The following is a 17,028-nucleotide window of genomic DNA, read 5'->3' on the forward strand; positions in this document are numbered from 1 at the left end:
AACCCTAAAAAGACTGAGGGGCTGATTCAGCCCCCCCCCCTCGATATTTTTAGTGATAAATCCGCCGCGCGAAATTTTTTGACCGCGTCGCTCGCTGACTTTTTACTTTCAAGTCTCGCGCAACTTTTGAGACCAAAATTGTGACCCCCGGGTACGCGGTTCCAAAATTACGCAACATTTTGTAAGTGCATGCAGACCCCAAATTACTCAAAAACGTGAATTTGTGTACAAATCCAATGCAAATAGTGTTCTTAACCAAAATTCATAAATGTATCATTATTTTTCCTTTTACTGCTTAAAATCAATTAATTTTATCTTTTTTATGGTCAAAATAAAGTCCCCGACAATTTCCATTGAAAAAACAATAAAAAACAAAAAGTCGAAAAACAATGAAATACATAAGAAATTTAGAAAACAATAGAATACATAAGAAAATAAATGAGATTTTGAATTTTTTTTAAATCTATTTGATCAGATGCCTATCTAGAGTATGTGAAACAAAATTTCATTTTACGCATAAATTAGCATAATTAATGAGACATGAGATTTTTTGCAGAATTTGATGTTATAGTTTTGTAGATAATGCCATGGGTAACGCGTGTGCCAATTTTCGTCGCGGTCGCGCGATCGACGGCCGAGATCATAAGGGGGGCTGAATCAGCCCCCCCCCCCCCCTAGTCTTATTAGGCGTCGAAATAGCCCAGTCTATTTAGGGTTAAAGAAGGACAGGGAAAAAGAAAAACAGGGGCTGTTGACCGATGCCAGTCGGAAAATGATAAACTGTCTGGTCACCTATGGCTGTTCCAACGGCTTCATCTACCGACAGTGATTAGAATTTACCGATTTTCGGTCTTAATAACCCAAAAAGTGAACACACGCTTTGTTCCGGCAGTGATTAAAATTGCCAGGTTGTAGGTATAAAGTGCCAAAAAGTTTCAGCTCGCGCTTTGCGCTCGCATTATTCATTTAGTAAGGTCGACACCTGTCAGAAAAATTATAAACTGTTGGGTCACGCTGGAATTTTCCAACTGTCTCCAATTGCGCTCTCATCATAATATAATTATATTCAGTGAGATCAATATTCTCTCCACAGTTTTCGTTAATGTTGGACAGTGCTTAAAATATCACTTACGGGTCAGTACTATACCGATAATTTTGACTCGCGCTTCACGATCGCATTATGTTTTTTAAAGGATGTTCAATTAAAGACGCAGATACTAAGTTTGTTGAAAAGTAAAAGCATATAAAAAATTTTATTTTTCAAGTTAAAATATCCACAATTTTCCGCTCACGCTTCGCGCCCGCTCTATTTGATTTGTAAAAAATGTATAATGAATACAAACAGTTAATAAACATGTCCTTTTTCAGAACAGTTAATTGAAAATATCAGCTCACATTTGCATAAATTGCTATACGCCTATTATTCGTGCAAAAGTGCTTAGAAATTAGGAAATTTCTAGCTTGCGCTTCGCGCTTGCATTATATATTTATTGAGATACATAGCTTGTTCAATTACATATACAGGAACTAAATTTGTTTTAACTTAAAAACGTGTAAAACGTTTACTTTTCAATTCATGATATCCAAAATTGTTAGTTTGCCCTTACTCTGTTTGATTAGTAAGATAGGCCTATGTATTCTTTTTATGAGTCACTGCTTGATCACGGTTGATTAATATGTGCTTTACCAGAAAAAAAATATTTAAGGGTATCGGACAATGATCACATGAATTGTAATACTCGCATACCATTCAAGCAAAATGTGCTTAGAATGTCAAGTGTTCTGGTCGGAAATTAAAATTTTCAGCTCGTGCTTCGCGCTGGCATCAATTGTTTGGTTATTATATCCTCTTCACGGTTACAGTCAAACTTTCTGGTCGAAATGTATATTTTTTCAGCTCGCGCTTTGCGCTCGCTCTATTTGATTAGTAAGAAATGTATTCTATTATTGTATCACTGCAAACATTTAATCAGAATGTCCTTTTTTTCACAACACTTAATTGAAAGTTTTTGCTTGCGCTCGCATGAATTGTCTAATTACATACACCACATAGTCTTACAAACAGTGCTTAGAATGTCCAGTTTTCTGGTCAGAATCACAATTTTCAGCTTGCGCTTCGCGCTCGCAACGATTGTTTGGTTAATGTATCCATCCTTTTCATGGTTACAGTCAAATTTTCTGGTCGAAATGTATATTTTTCAGCTCGCGCTTTGCGCTCGCTCTATTTGATTAGTAAGAAATGCATTTTTAACGTATCACTGCAAACAGTTAATCAGCATGTCCTTTTTCAGAACACTTAATTGAAAGTTTTAGCTCGCGATAGCATGAATTGTCTAATTACATACACACTAGTCTTACAAAAAGTGCTTAGAATGTCAAGAATTATGGTCAGAATCACAATTTTCAGCCTCTCTCATGTTTGGATAGGTGAAAATTTTATTATTATCTTCAATTATTCAATTATCGTAAAGAAATCAGGTCTGGTACTGCAGACTAGCTATACATTAATATGCAATATGGTATACCAATATCAAAAAAACTAAGGTATACATGTTTTTGACATCGTTTGGCAATACGACACACTGCAAAGTGATTAAATACAATAATTGACAATTAAATGAGCCGCATGAAATATTAAACGGTTTGTTTGATAATATATAATTAATATTCCAAGATTTCAAAGTTATAAATTAGATGAAACAGAAAACACCTCAAAAAGGTGAATTAGTATTTTATAATGCTGCTCTAGCAGCGATTAAACATTTCCAAAATTACAATAATACTTTAAATATAACAAGGTTTTTCCATAATCGCAAGCAAAGTAAAATATCTGATCATAATACATCTGTAAAGCGCTTAGAGACGTCGTTCCGATGTATTGAGCGCTATCGGACTATTTATATTATTATCATAAAATTCAAGAAGTCATATTGTACTACATTCGAAAAAATATAACAATATAAAATTATTATAGAAAAAGGGAGGACTGTTTGTTTTTCTCGGTGGAATGATACTAGACCACGTGACCAAAGAGGAAATGTGGTTTGGTCACTACACACGTATAACAGCAACCGAAATCATCACCGACATGCATATCATCGGAACAAATGGAAATATGCGCGTCTGAAAAGAAGAACCTGACTAGTCGCTGTTACCCTCAGCATCCCAATTATAATACGATGATTTCAAAAAGGGTATTGTTACACCCACAAATGTAATAATCGCCCACAAATGTAATAACGCCCACAAATGTAATAATAATTTACCCACACAAATAATAAAGCCCACAAATGTAATTACACTTTACCCACAAATGTAATAACACTTTACCCACAAATGTAATAATTTCACCAACAAATGTATTAATGCACTTTATCCACAAATGTAATAATTTTTGATCGCCCACAAATGTAAAAGTGACTGTACCCACGAATGTAATAAATTTGAAGGGATTTTTAGCGAATCCGTTCTAAACTAAAATCCTATAGTAATACGGTCATATAGTATAAAAGTGCAAAGACTTATTTCCAGACCTGGATGATTAAAAAATTGTAATATAAGTCCAAAGTCTTATTTTCCAGACCCGGTCGTTTAAAAAAATATAAGTACAAAGTCCTTTTTTCCAGACCCGGTTGTTTCCAAAATTATAATATAAGTTGAAAGTCTTTTTTCTAGACCTGGTTTTTTCAAAAATTATACTATAAGTTGAAAGTCTTTTTCCAGACCCAGTTATTTCAAAAATTATAATTTAATTTCAAAGTCTTTTTCCTGACCCGGTTGTTTAATAAAAAATTATAATATAAGTTCAAAGTCTTTTTTCCAGACCTGGTTGTTTCAAAAATTATAATTTAAGTTGAAAGTCTCTTTTCCAGACCTGGTTGTTTCAAAAATTATAATTTAAGTTCAAAGTCTTTTTGCCAGACCCGGTTGTTTCATATATTAAAATGTAAGTTGAAAGTCTTTTTTCCAGACCCAGTTGTTTAAAAAATTATGATATAAGTTGAAAGTCTCTTTTCCAGACCTGGTTGTTTCAAAAATTATAATTTAAGTTCAAAGTCTTTTTGCCAGACCCGGTTGTTTCATATATTAAAATGTAAGTTGAAAGTCTTTTTTCCAGACCCAGTTGTTTAAAAAATTATGATATAAGTTGAAAGTCTCTTTTCCAGACCTGGTTATTTCAAAAATTATAATTTAATTTCAAAGTCTTTTTTCCAGACCCAGTTGTTTAAAAATTATGATATAAGTTGAAAGTCTTTTTTCCAGACCTGGTTGTTTCAAAAATTATAATTACAAAGTCTTTTCCAGACCCAGTTGTTTTCAAAATTCTAATATAAGTTGAAATTCTTTTTTTTCCAGACCCGGTTGTTTCCAAAAATATAATATAAGGTGAAAGTCTTTTTTCCAGACCTGGCTGTTTCAAAAATTATGATTTAAGTTCAAAGTCTTTTTGTCAGACCCAGTTGTTTACAAAATTATGATATAAGTTGAAAGTCTCCTTTCCAGATCTGGTTGTTTCAAAAGTTATGATATAAGTTGAAAGTCTTTTTTCCAGACCCGGTTGTTCCCAAAATTATAATATAAGTTGAAAGTCTTTTTTCCAGACGTGGTTGTTTAAAAAATTGTAATATAAGTTCAAAGTCTGTTTTCCAGACATAGTTGTTTCAAAATTATGATTTCAGTTCAAAGTCTTTTTGCCAAACCCGGTTGTTTCAAATATTAAAATATAAGTTGAAAGTCTCTTTTCCAGACCTGGTTATTTCAAAAATTATAATTTAATGTCAAAGTCTTTTTTCCAGACCCAGTTGTTTAAAAATTATGATATAAGTTGAAAGTCTTTTTTCCAGACCTGGTTGTTTCAAAAATTATAATTACAAAGTCTTTTCCAGACCCAGTTGTTTTCAAAATTCTAATATAAGTTGAAATTCTTTTTTTTCCAGACCCGGTTGTTTCCAAAAATATAATATAAGGTGAAAGTCTTTTTTCCAGACCTGGCTGTTTCAAAAATTATGATTTAAGTTCAAAGTCTTTTTGTCAGACCCAGTTGTTTACAAAATTATGATATAAGTTGAAAGTCTCTTTTCCATACCTGGTTGTTTCAAAAGTTATGATATAAGTTGAAAGTCTTTTTTCCAGACCCGGTTGTTCCCAAAATTATAATATAAGTTGAAAGTCTTTTTTCCAGACGCGGTTGTTTAAAAAATTGTAATATAAGTTCAAAGTCTGTTTTCCAGACCTAGTTGTTTCAAAATTATGATTTCAGTTCAAAGTCTTTTTGCCAAACCCGGTTGTTTCAAATATTAAAATATAAGTTGAAAGTTTTTTTCCAGACCCAGTTGTTTAAAAAATTATGATAAAAGTTGAAAGTCTCTTTTCCAGACCTGGTTGTTCCCAAAATTATAATATAAGTTGAAAGTCTTTTTTCCAGACCCGGTTGTTAAAAAAATTATAAGTACAAAGTCTTTTTTTCCAGACCCAGTTGTTTTCAGAATTCTGATATAAGTTGAAAGTCTTTTTTCTAGACACGGTTGTTTCAAAAATTATGATATAAGTTCAAAGTCTTTTTTCCAGACTTGGTTGTTTCAAAAACTATAATTTAAGTTCAAAGTCTTTTTGCCAGACCCAGTTGTTTCAAATATTAAAATATAGGTTGAAAGTTTTTTTTCCAGACCCAGTTGTTAAAGAAATTATGATATAAGTTGAAAGTCTCTTTTCCAGACCTGGCTGTTTCAAAAATTATTATATGTTTAGTCTTTTTTCAAGACCCGGTTGTTTAAAAATCATAATATAAGTTCAATGTCTTTTTTTCCAGACCCGGTTGTTTTAAAAAAGTATAAGTTCAACGTCTTTTTTTCCAGACCCGGTTGTTTCAAAAAGTATAATATCAGTCCAAAGTCTTTTTTCCAGACCCGGTTGTTTCAAATATTATAATATAAGTTGAAAGTCTTTTTCAAGACCCAGTTGTTTAAAAAATATGATAAAAGTTTAAAGTCTCATTTCCAGACCTGGTTGTTCCCAAAATTATAATATTAGTTGAAATTCTTTTTTCCAGACCCGGTTTTTTCAAAAATTCTAATAAAAGTTCAAAGTCTTTTTTTCCAGACTGGGTTGTTTAAAATATTATAAACCCGAACTAAGATAGAATAGAATAGAAATGGTTTATTTGAACAAAAGAAATCATTCGCGGCCCAAAGGCCGAATTACAGATTTTCAGACAAATACAAAAATATACATGAAAATTACAACATAATGAGAAACGGGAATTAAAAACATAATTTGGGGGGGGGGGAAATCACATGCCTGGGGTAAATACATACATACGTTATTGGCAAATCAGTCATCATTGTAATACAATCATTTTGTGACCATTTACTATTTGATTCATTATCATAATTAATCTAAGATTTGATTATTATTTTTATCATTATTATTAATATCATATTTAACTATCCTTTTATTATTCACATTATCATCATAAAAAATTGAGTATTGCACATAGAGAAACATAAACATTGAGACTTTGTATTACACTCATAAAAAATAAATGAAAGATGTTCGTTCATAGTTTACCACTGGTTTATATTGTTACGATGTGAGTAGTTATATGTCATAGTAACTTGAAAAGTAATGCTATAATTGTTTAGGAAGGCTAACAGATGTATTTGAATTCCGGAAGACTTGGCAATTAAAAAAAAAAAAAACTCTGTGAGAACTCATACATTAATTGATATATAAAGCGATTAGCAAACGTGCTATAATGCAGTTGATGAAAAAGATTTAAACGACAGAAAGAGAAAAAAAAATCTAAGCTTAGTTTGGTGTTGGAAAAGTAATTATCTAAAAGCAAAGTAAACAAAATCTTCAAAAAATTTATGAGAATATTCAGTTATATAGAATTCAATAAGTCAATAAGGTAAGGGATGGCACTTTGTCGAAGTCGTTGAGTCCTACATTTCAATTGTTGCCTGACCCTACTGTTTCTTAGGGTTCTGCCGACATCCTTCGGCTTAGGGATCAGGTGTGATAGTCTTTCATTCTTTTCCAGTTTCTGTGCAAAGGAAAGACATAAATCTTTCCTTCGATCTGCAAGAGACTTTAAGTGGAGTGATTCTAGTGCAGAGTCATATGATGTGAAGCGGGGACCTAGAATAATTCTTACAGTTCTCCTCTGAATTCGTTCTAGGGAGGCAATCTGTTGTTTCGTGAGTCCGCCGTTCCACACAGGGCACGCATATTCCAGGAGGGGTCTTAAGTAGCCAACGTAGATTGTACACAGATCATCCACACAAAGACCGTGGCTCCTCAATATCCTGATCATGTACATTCTCCCATTCGCTCGCTGGAGCATGTAGTCTACATGACACTGCCACTTAAGATCACTTTGAACTCTCACTCCAAGAACTTTAACAGTGTCCAGGGTTTTCAATGACTGGCCATTAATTCTGAACACTGGGGGCTCAGGAGGCGACTTCATGAAACATATTTGCATTGCTTCACATTTGACTGGGTTGAGGGTCATTCCGTTAAGGTGGGACCAATCTTGTAACTTCCGTAAGGCATTGACAGTGAGCTCCGGAGATTCATACGCAAACCTTGTGTTAATGATACTCATATCATCTACATACTTCCAGTGTAATAGATGGTCACTTTCACAAGCATCGTTGATGACAGCAAGGAACAGTATCGGCCCCAACAATGTTCCTTGAGGTACACCAGCGTGAAGTGTAGTCCAATCTGAAACAGAGCCCTTGTAGCGAACACACTGCTTCCGATTGGTTAGAAAATCCATGACCCATTGCACAAGATCAGGAGCTACTCCGTAGGCTATTAACTTCTGTAACGCTATGGTGTGATCAATTCGATCGAATGCCTTACTGAAGTCTGTTAGGATAAGGTCAGATACTGATTTACTTTTCTCTGCATGCAGATACAAAGTGTGCAACATATCTACGAGATAATGACACGTTGAAAGCCCTTTCATGTTCCCGTATTGTTTCCTGTCGAGATGAGGTGCTAGGCTTTTCAGGATCCACTTGACAACAAATCCTTCGAAGACCTTTACAAAGGAATCCGTCAGGGATATTGGCCTTAAATTATCAATTACTGCAGGGGTACTCTTAGGCACAGGTATTACCACTGCCTTTTTCCACACTTCTGGTACGCAGCCTTCGGCTAGTGATGCAGAATATATATCCGAAAGCGGTTCGCTTATTTCACATGCGAATTCTTTTATGATACGAGGAGGCATCGAGTCAGGGCCAACTGCTTTGCTGACATTTATTTTCTTCAGCTGCCTAAACACTTCCCATGGTTCGATTCGTGGAGGAGGTGACGGTGAAGGTAGGTATGAGGGCAGATCTTCCCTTTTCATAGGAGGAACGTCCCTGGCGGTTGAAGTGAACATTTCATTGATCTTATCAGCAATCTGCTTATTGTCGTCAACTCCTGGAACTCGAATGCTAGTATTACTTGACCCCGTATTTGTCATAACTTTAATCTGCTTATACCATTCTGCAGGGTTTGACTTCTTGTGGACTTTGATTCTCTCAACATAGTGATCTTGTTTAGCTTTCTTGATCTCTCTGCTGACACGGTTCCCAATAGCTTTAGACAGAGCTATGTCATTATTGTGGAAAGCTCGCTGACGGTCCTGGATTAATGCTTTAATTGCAGGAGTCATCCAGGGTTTATCACAGCAGTGCATCTTTACAACTCGTGTCGGTAAGAAACGATCAATCATACCATTCATCATTTTGTAGAACAAGTCAGTCTTTTCATTGACAGATGATGTCTCGAGGACCGGAGACCAATCACAGCCCGTGATAAAAGATCCAAATTCTCGTAGTCTTGAATCTGGCAATGGTCTTGTGATTCTCTTCACTACTTTATTATGATGGTTACATGGTATGCTAGGTGTCCAGAGAATAGCATTGTGATCACTTGCACCAAGAGGGCATGTGATCAGCGGATCTTGGTATTGGACAGAAAAGTTCGTTATGATTTTGTCCAAGGTTCTGTCTTCTCTTGTTGGTTTATTCACCACCTGCTTGAATCTTCTATCCCGCAGGAGTGGGGACAAGTCTAGTTGGTTAAAGTCTCCCATCACAGCAACACCAGCATCAGGATAACTGCTGAGGATTTGGTCTATGGTATCCTGAAGATGATCAACCAAGGTGTTAGCAAAGGGGCTGTTAGGTGGATAGTAGACAACAGCTACAACAATTTCAGAGATCGAGCGTGGGAGCCGTTCTGGTCTGATTTTCACCCAAAGGACTTCCAGATCATTAGGCACATCAACCAAGAATCGTTCAGGTTTTAGGTGATTTTTCACATAGAGTCCAACTCCACCTCCTTGTCTGTCACGCCTTGAATTCGTAAAAAGCACGAAGTTAGGTAGAGATACTAGATTTGGTGGCATGTCCGTATGAAACCAGGTTTCAGAAATTGCTGCCACTCCTATATTCTCCTGGGACGTAACCACTTGCAATTCATCTAGCTTGTTGTTCAGAGATCTGGCATTGCACAAATAGAATTTAGGTAGGTTCGGTGTCCTGCGTTCAGAATTCTTACATGTGCCATTCTTGTCAATGCTACTGAAGTAGCTTAAGGTCCTTGGTCGAATAACAATAGGAGGATCGATCTGCTTTCGAAGATACGAGGTAACAATCTGTATTGGCCGGTGAGTCTTTCTTCCTGCGCGACGACCTCGTTTGCGGGCACATCCAAGAGTCTGTATAATGGAAAACACGTCTTGGTCCAAACGAGGTCTAGGTTTGGGTAAGTTTCGAAACTTTAAAAGTTCCTCTCGTGAATAGCAAATCGACCTATTGTCCGGAGAGTGGCTATTGTCCATGGCCATGGCGTTCACGGACACAACAATGCCGGCTAAAAAAATCAATATCATGGGTCCGAACCATCCGAACGCCGTGTTGCAAACGTTGTTAGCGTGTTGACGAATGCTTGTTATGTTACTGTACATTCTGGGTATACTCACGACATCGACACAGTATGAATGTAATGTCAGCAGAAAATTGATATAGAGTCACAAAACTTTCACAAATATGATAGTTACTATCCATATAGTCCAACGAACATCAATGTATGATCCAAAATTAAAAATCCACACAAAATAGACAAAAACGCAGAAAAAAATGTAACGGTGATACGAGAATCTAAAAAAGCGGTGCTAGCTGCTTAACAGCGCCCTCTATACGATAAGGATATTCAAGTGGAATGAAATTAAGAATCAAGCTTAGTCTTTTCTCCAGACCCAATTAATCAAAACTGGTGGAATAAATGGCTTTGTTATTGTTTCAACTTATTCGGCGCATATTGCAAATATATGCACTAAGAGTAAATTGAATATCTATCATAGTCTTATTTTCCAGACCGGTTTGCTTAAAACTAAAAACTATAACCCTTTACCCACAAATGTAATAATTTCACCCACAAATGTATAAATGCACTTTACCCACAAATGTTATAAATTTGAAGGGATTTTTGACGAATCTGTTCTAAGATAAAACCAAATTGTAATGCGTTCATATAATGCAAAGTCGCAGTCTTTTTTTCTCCAGACCCAGTTATATAAAACACTTAAACGATCTTCCAAATAAAGATATCTAAATATATTCTTCTTAATTTTTTGAAAAATATGTTGTTGTTGCTGTTGTTCGCTTGGGTTTTAAGGCGCGTGTCATTCAGATATGAATATTATTATTATTATTATATATAGTTTAGCATAGTCGTTCCTCCAGACTCAAATAAAAAATAATAGATGATAATAAAAAAAAAGACCCCACGATCTTGTTAATGTTGAACAAAATGTTAAAATAGCGCAGACTTTCCTCCAGTTATGGAAAAATCTATAAAAAAAACAACAACGAAAACAGACCCATGTTGTTGTTATCTTGGGATTTGAGGCGCGTGTCATTCAGATATGAATATTTACGCCGCAATATTTACCCCGCAATCTACGGTGTAGTTTTTGTTCGAGCCCCGGTTATTTCAAAATAGCAAATCATAAAGAACAATATCAACAAAGAGCCCACAATGTCATTGATGTTGAATAAAATAGAAATATAGCGTAGTCTTCCCTCCAGAACCAATTTATTTCAAAATTACAAATCATTTCTTAAACAGTCATAAAGTAACAAAGATCCCCACTCTCTTATTAATGTTAAATAACGTGGGAACATAACGTAGTCTTTCATCCAGTCCCTGATCTTTCAAATAAACAATGAATAATAATAACAATAAATTGATAATAATAATAATAAAAGACCCACGATCCTAAATTATGTCGAATAACGTGGACACATAGCATAGTCTTTCCTCCAGACCCAGCTATAAAACTCGTTATAAACACAACAACAACAACAACAAAACAAAACCCTGCAATCTTAGCAACATTATCAACATTGAATGCTAGTAGCATGGAAAAAGGGTGTAGTCTTTGCTCCAGGCCAAGTCATTTAGAAATAGGAAATAATGAGAAACAATAAAAACAAACAATATTAACAAAGACCCAAAATACAATAGATGTAGAATAAATTTGTTGTTTTTATTTTTATCTTGGGTTTTAAGGCGCATATCATTCAGATATGAACATTTACGCCTATGATTAATACGTCGTTTCAGTGGTATACGTTATCACATGTTTTTTATAGTTTGGAAGATGCTGGGGTTTAAGTGTTAAGATTAAAGTTTCGCTTAATTTTTATTTTTAAGAGAACTGGGTGAGGGCTGAATACAACACTCTAAACCCAAGCATTTTAACAGGGTTTAATTTTGAAGATTAGTCTTACCTTTGATTTTTTTTTCAATATTTGTTTATCTTTTAAATAACCGGGTCTAGACGGAAGATTAAGCATAATACACGTGTTATTCCACAGGAATAAGAATATGACAAAGTTTTTAAGATCGTTCAAATTATTCTTTAAATGACTGGGTGTGGAATAAAGACAACGATCTAAACACTTGCTTTTCTACATGGTCTTAATTTCGAGGATTGTTGATTCTTAGACTCATTGTTGGGGTTGGGTTTTATTGCTTTTTATTCTTAAAATAACTGTGTTTCTACAATCGATCTTCATGTTATTCGACAGTAATTAGATTATTGGGTATTCGTTTTATAATATTTGTAAAAAATATTTTGTTTATTTTTTTAAATAATAACCAAGTCTGGAAAAGGGGTATTTGCTTTACCCATGCATTATTACAATGCTTTGTAGGGGTCTTAGTATTATCAAAAAATGGGTGTGGGATAAACACATATTTTTACACCAAGTTACACCCATTAAGGGTGTAACTTTTGAAGATTGGTCTTGAAGATTTTGATTTTTTTTTAATAACCGGGTCTGGAGGAAAGAGTACATTTGACAAAAAAAAATCGTGTTATTCCACAAGAATAAGAATATGATAGGGTCTTACATAATTTTTACAATAATTAGGTATGTGTTGTCTTAACCTATCCTATTTTTAAGAGGTTAAGAGTTTTTCTTATTGTCTCACCTGCATAGCAGAGTGAGACTATATGCGCCGCTTTTCCGACGGCGACGGTGGCGTCAACATCAAATCTTAACATGAGGTTAAGTTTTTGAAATGATATCATAACTTAACAAGTATATGGACCTAGTTCATGAAACCTGGCCATGAGGTTGATCAGGTATTACCAAACATCCTGCCTGAGTTTCAGGTCACAAGACCAAGGTCAAAGGTCATTTAGGGCCAATGAACTTAGACCATGTTGTGAGCATTATTTCAAATTCTTAATCAAACTTTAAGTTTTTGAAATGACATCATAACTTAGAAAATATATGGACCTAGTTCATTAGACTTACACATAAGCTCAATCATGTATCACCAAACATCCTGCACGAGTTTCATGTCACATGACCAAGGTCGAAGGTCATTTAGGGTCAATGAGCATTGGCCGATTTGGGGGTATCTTTTGAATTACAATCTAAACTTTTTACAATCAAAAGTTTGTGGATCTGATTCATGAAACTTGGACATAATAGTAATCAAGTATCACTGAACATCCTGTGCAAGTTATCTAGGGTCAATGAACTTTGGCCGAATTGGGGGTATTTGTTGAATTACCATCATAACTTTGAAAGTATGTTCGTCTAGTTGATTAAACTGGGACATAAGAGTAATCAAGTATCACTAAATATCCTGTGCAAGTTTGAGGTCACATGATCAAGGTCAAATGTCATATGAGGTTAATGAATTTTGGCCACATTGGAGGCATTTTTTGAATTACCATCCTATTTCTGTAAGTGTATTGGTCTAGTTCATAGAACGTGGAATAAGAGTAACCAAGTACCACTGAACATCTTGTGCGAGTTATAGTAGTTTTCAAAGTCAGCAATGCTGCTATGTTGAATCGCGTGATGCAGGTGAGACGGCGGCAGGCATTCCACTTGTTATCACTATTAGCGTTATTTTGAAGAAAAAAAATAACTGGGTCTGGCTGAAAGACTATGCTATATGTACAGGCTATCAGGCGTTAATAAGATTATGGGTTCTTTATACTGTTTTTGTTGTTGTATTGTTATTTATAATTTTGGAATAACAGTGTTTGGGGACAAGACTAAGCTCGATTCTTGATTTTATTCCACTTGAATATCATTATCGTATCTTAGTTTGGACTATCATTTTTGAAATAACCAGGTCTGGAAAAGACTTTGGACTTATATTGTAATTTTTGAAAGCACAGGGTCTGGAAAAAAGAATTCGTCCTTATCTAAAAATTTGGAACCAACAGGGTCCGAAAAAAAGACTTTGAACTTATATTATAATTTTTGAAACAACAGGGTCTGAAAAAAACACTTTCATCTTTTATTATGATATTGGAAATCGGGTCTGGAAAAAAGACTTTGGACTTTTATTACAATATTTGAAACAACCGGGTCTGGAAAAAAGACTTTCAACTTATATTATAAATTTGGAAACAAAAGGGTCTGGAAAAAGAGTTTCAACTTATATCATTATTTTTTAATCAATCGGGTCTGGAAAAAGACTTTGGACTTATACTATAATTTTTTAAACAACTGGGTCTGAAAAAGACTTAATTTATATTAAATTTTTTTAAAGAACCGGGTCTGGAAAAAAAGACTTTGAAATTATATTATAATTTTGGAAAAAAAAGGGTCTGGAAAAAAGACTTTGAACTTGTATTATAATTTTGGAAACTACAGGGTCTGGAAAAAAAAGACTTTCAACTTCTTCTATTATTTTTTTAATTATCCTGGTCTGGAAATAAAGACTTTTGTGCTATATGAACGTATTACTACAGGATTTTAGTTTAGAACGAATTCGCCAAAAATCCCTCCAAATTTATTACATTTGTGGGTAAAGTCATTATCACATTTGTGGGCGATCAAATATTATTAGATTTGTGGGTGAAATTATTACATTTGTGGGTAAAGTGTTATCACATTTGTGGGTAAAGCGTATAACATTTGTGGGTGCAACAGGGTTGCAGTGATTGATCTGCTTATTTCAAAACTGACACTCGTGAAAAGTAACATCATGATATTGCTTTAGGTTTGCAGTAACATTTGCTTAGGGTAAATGAAGGAGTAAGTTTTCGTAAGAAAATGAATGAATTGCAATGCATTTTTGTTTGTTTCGTTTTACTTTCATCTTTAAATGATAATTGTTCCATCAGTCTCAGATGGCTGTACCTACATCCTATTGCCCGTACTGATTGGATCAACGGTGGTCTTATTTCTAATTCTTCTTGCTGTGGCGATAGGCTGGGTCATCCCTCAGATTTGGAAGTACTGTTCAAGTAATTCGAAGGTAATGATAATACTACAACAAAAAATATCCGACACTTAATACGAGCGTACTGCTCTTTATACAATTATACTAATATTGGGTAACAAAATTAAGTGGGCGTATATAAATGCAAAAAAAAACTTACACTTAAAATTAAGTAAATAGAGAAAATAGAAATTATTTTAAAAAATGATAATAATTCTACAAATCAAAGCTGGTTTGCAACTTTTGATTTTGATTTTGCTTATTAGTGTCATCTTCAGATATCATGATGTGCAAGAAGAATGAAGTGTTCGGGCCATCACGTGGTACATGTATGTCATAGAGTTTGGGGTATTAATTTTGTTCATCCCTCATACAATTTTTTTTTTTTTACAGAGGTTGAAAATGGATTGTCTATAATATTAAGACCTTTAGAATATTAACGTTAAAATACCTTGAAATACAATACCATAAACGGTTCCTCATTCAATGATAAAACCCACATTCATCTTTAAAAATTAATAAATTGAATCTAATGGGACATTATATTAGAGCAAAAATTATGTTATCAATATTGTTTTAGTAATCATGCCTACTGTGCTGGCGCTATACTTACTCAACCAGTATAGAAATAAAATCTGAAAATTATTTCAATATTTCATACGTGAAAGCTGAAAAACAATACCTTTAACGGTATGGTCCTTTGATCTTTCAAAACCCACACTGACATGACTGAGTTTTCTTTTCTTCCTGTTTATAAAGTTAATAAGACTTTTATTTTAATTCCGAAGGGATTATCTAGTCACTAGGAAAGAAAAACACTTTGCCTTCGTCAATTTTATATTTCTTCTCATTTCTATCCAGATAATCCACACCAACCTGGCCTTACAAGATCGTACATGTACTCCTACACATCACGTTAATTTACCAGTAACATCAACAATAAGCGGCGCCTCGGCCGTAGCTTTGATAAACACTACTTCGCCTGGGAAAGTAGGTGACGATCATAATTCAATCATCTACGAGACCATTCCATCAAGTATGTAGATAATGGAGGATACTTTTCGGACGCTGACATTGATGCCTTTGGCTATGTTCTTCCCAATCCTCCGAAAATTTTGAAAGGAGATGAGACCTTCATGCACGAAAAGGAAATGATTAGGGGCAAAAGCAAGACACTAGACATGTTAGAGGATGAAAAGGGATACCTTGTTCCGAATGTACACAATGTATGCAAATTAAAGACTAGTAGATGTGATTTTGGGGACCGCTGATGGATCAGGAAACTCCTACTTCCCTGATGGATCACATGAGATATACATGTAGTCGCGTATTGCATACTCAAGAAGCTATTATGACTATGGGTTAGTGGAAACTCTACACTTGAACTGGGCAAACCAACCGGTGTTCGGCATGTTCAGGTTACTCAAAAGGAATGACTTCTTACGTGTCTCCTAGAGAAAATAGAATCAGGGAAGTGGAAGTTCAACGATCCAACGTTATATTGATGATCAAGTGGAGCTGGTGAACAGATAAAAACGGTTCTTTGATGAAAACATATTAAGTATTTGAACTGTTCTAGATGATACAAGCACATTCTTCAAGCTCCAAACGACCGTTGTATGAATCAGGGAATGGAGGAATATCAATTAGAAATAGGGAATAGATTTGCCCATCTTTGTTGGTGATACTTCATCAAATTTCAAAATGAGTCTGCTAAATCAGCAAACTAGACTGAGTGTCCGTCTTCAGGAGTGTTGGTGTTGTCCGAACACCAACACCAGATTTCAACACCGTACTTGAAAACACCCATTGCATTTATTTTGTTTTTACCTGAAACTCAAAGGGGATTATTCAGTGATACTTGATTACTCTTATGTCCAAATTTTATGAACTAGATCCATAAACTTTCAGAGTTAGGATTGTAATTTAACAAATAACCTCAAAACGGCCGAAGTTCATTGACCTTAAATGACCTTTGACCTTGGTCATGTGACTTGAAACTCAGGCAGGAGTTCACTAATACTTGATTAGCCTTATGTCTAATTTCCATGAACTAGATCCATAAATTTTCAAAGTTATGACAGTAATTCAACAAATACTCCCAACTTGAAGAAAGTTAATTGACCCTAAATGACCTTTGACCTTGGTCATGTGACCTGAAACTCGAGCAGGATATTTAGTTATACTTGATTAAGCTTATGTCCAAATTTCATTCATTAGGTTCCTATACTTTCTAAGTTTTGATGTCATTTCAAA

At 34.6% G+C, this 17,028-nt stretch overlaps 1 pseudogene; it reads left to right on the top strand.

Annotated features, from left to right (window-relative positions):
* The first annotated feature begins 14,627 nt into the window (after nt 1-14,627).
* Nucleotides 14,628-16,568, top strand: LOC121406500 (annotated as a pseudogene).
* The last annotated feature ends 460 nt before the right edge of the window (nt 16,569-17,028 follow it).

Source organism: Lytechinus variegatus, chromosome 1 (assembly GCF_018143015.1).
Source record: "Lytechinus variegatus isolate NC3 chromosome 1, Lvar_3.0, whole genome shotgun sequence".
NCBI classification, from domain to species: Eukaryota; Metazoa; Echinodermata; class Echinoidea; order Temnopleuroida; family Toxopneustidae; genus Lytechinus; species Lytechinus variegatus.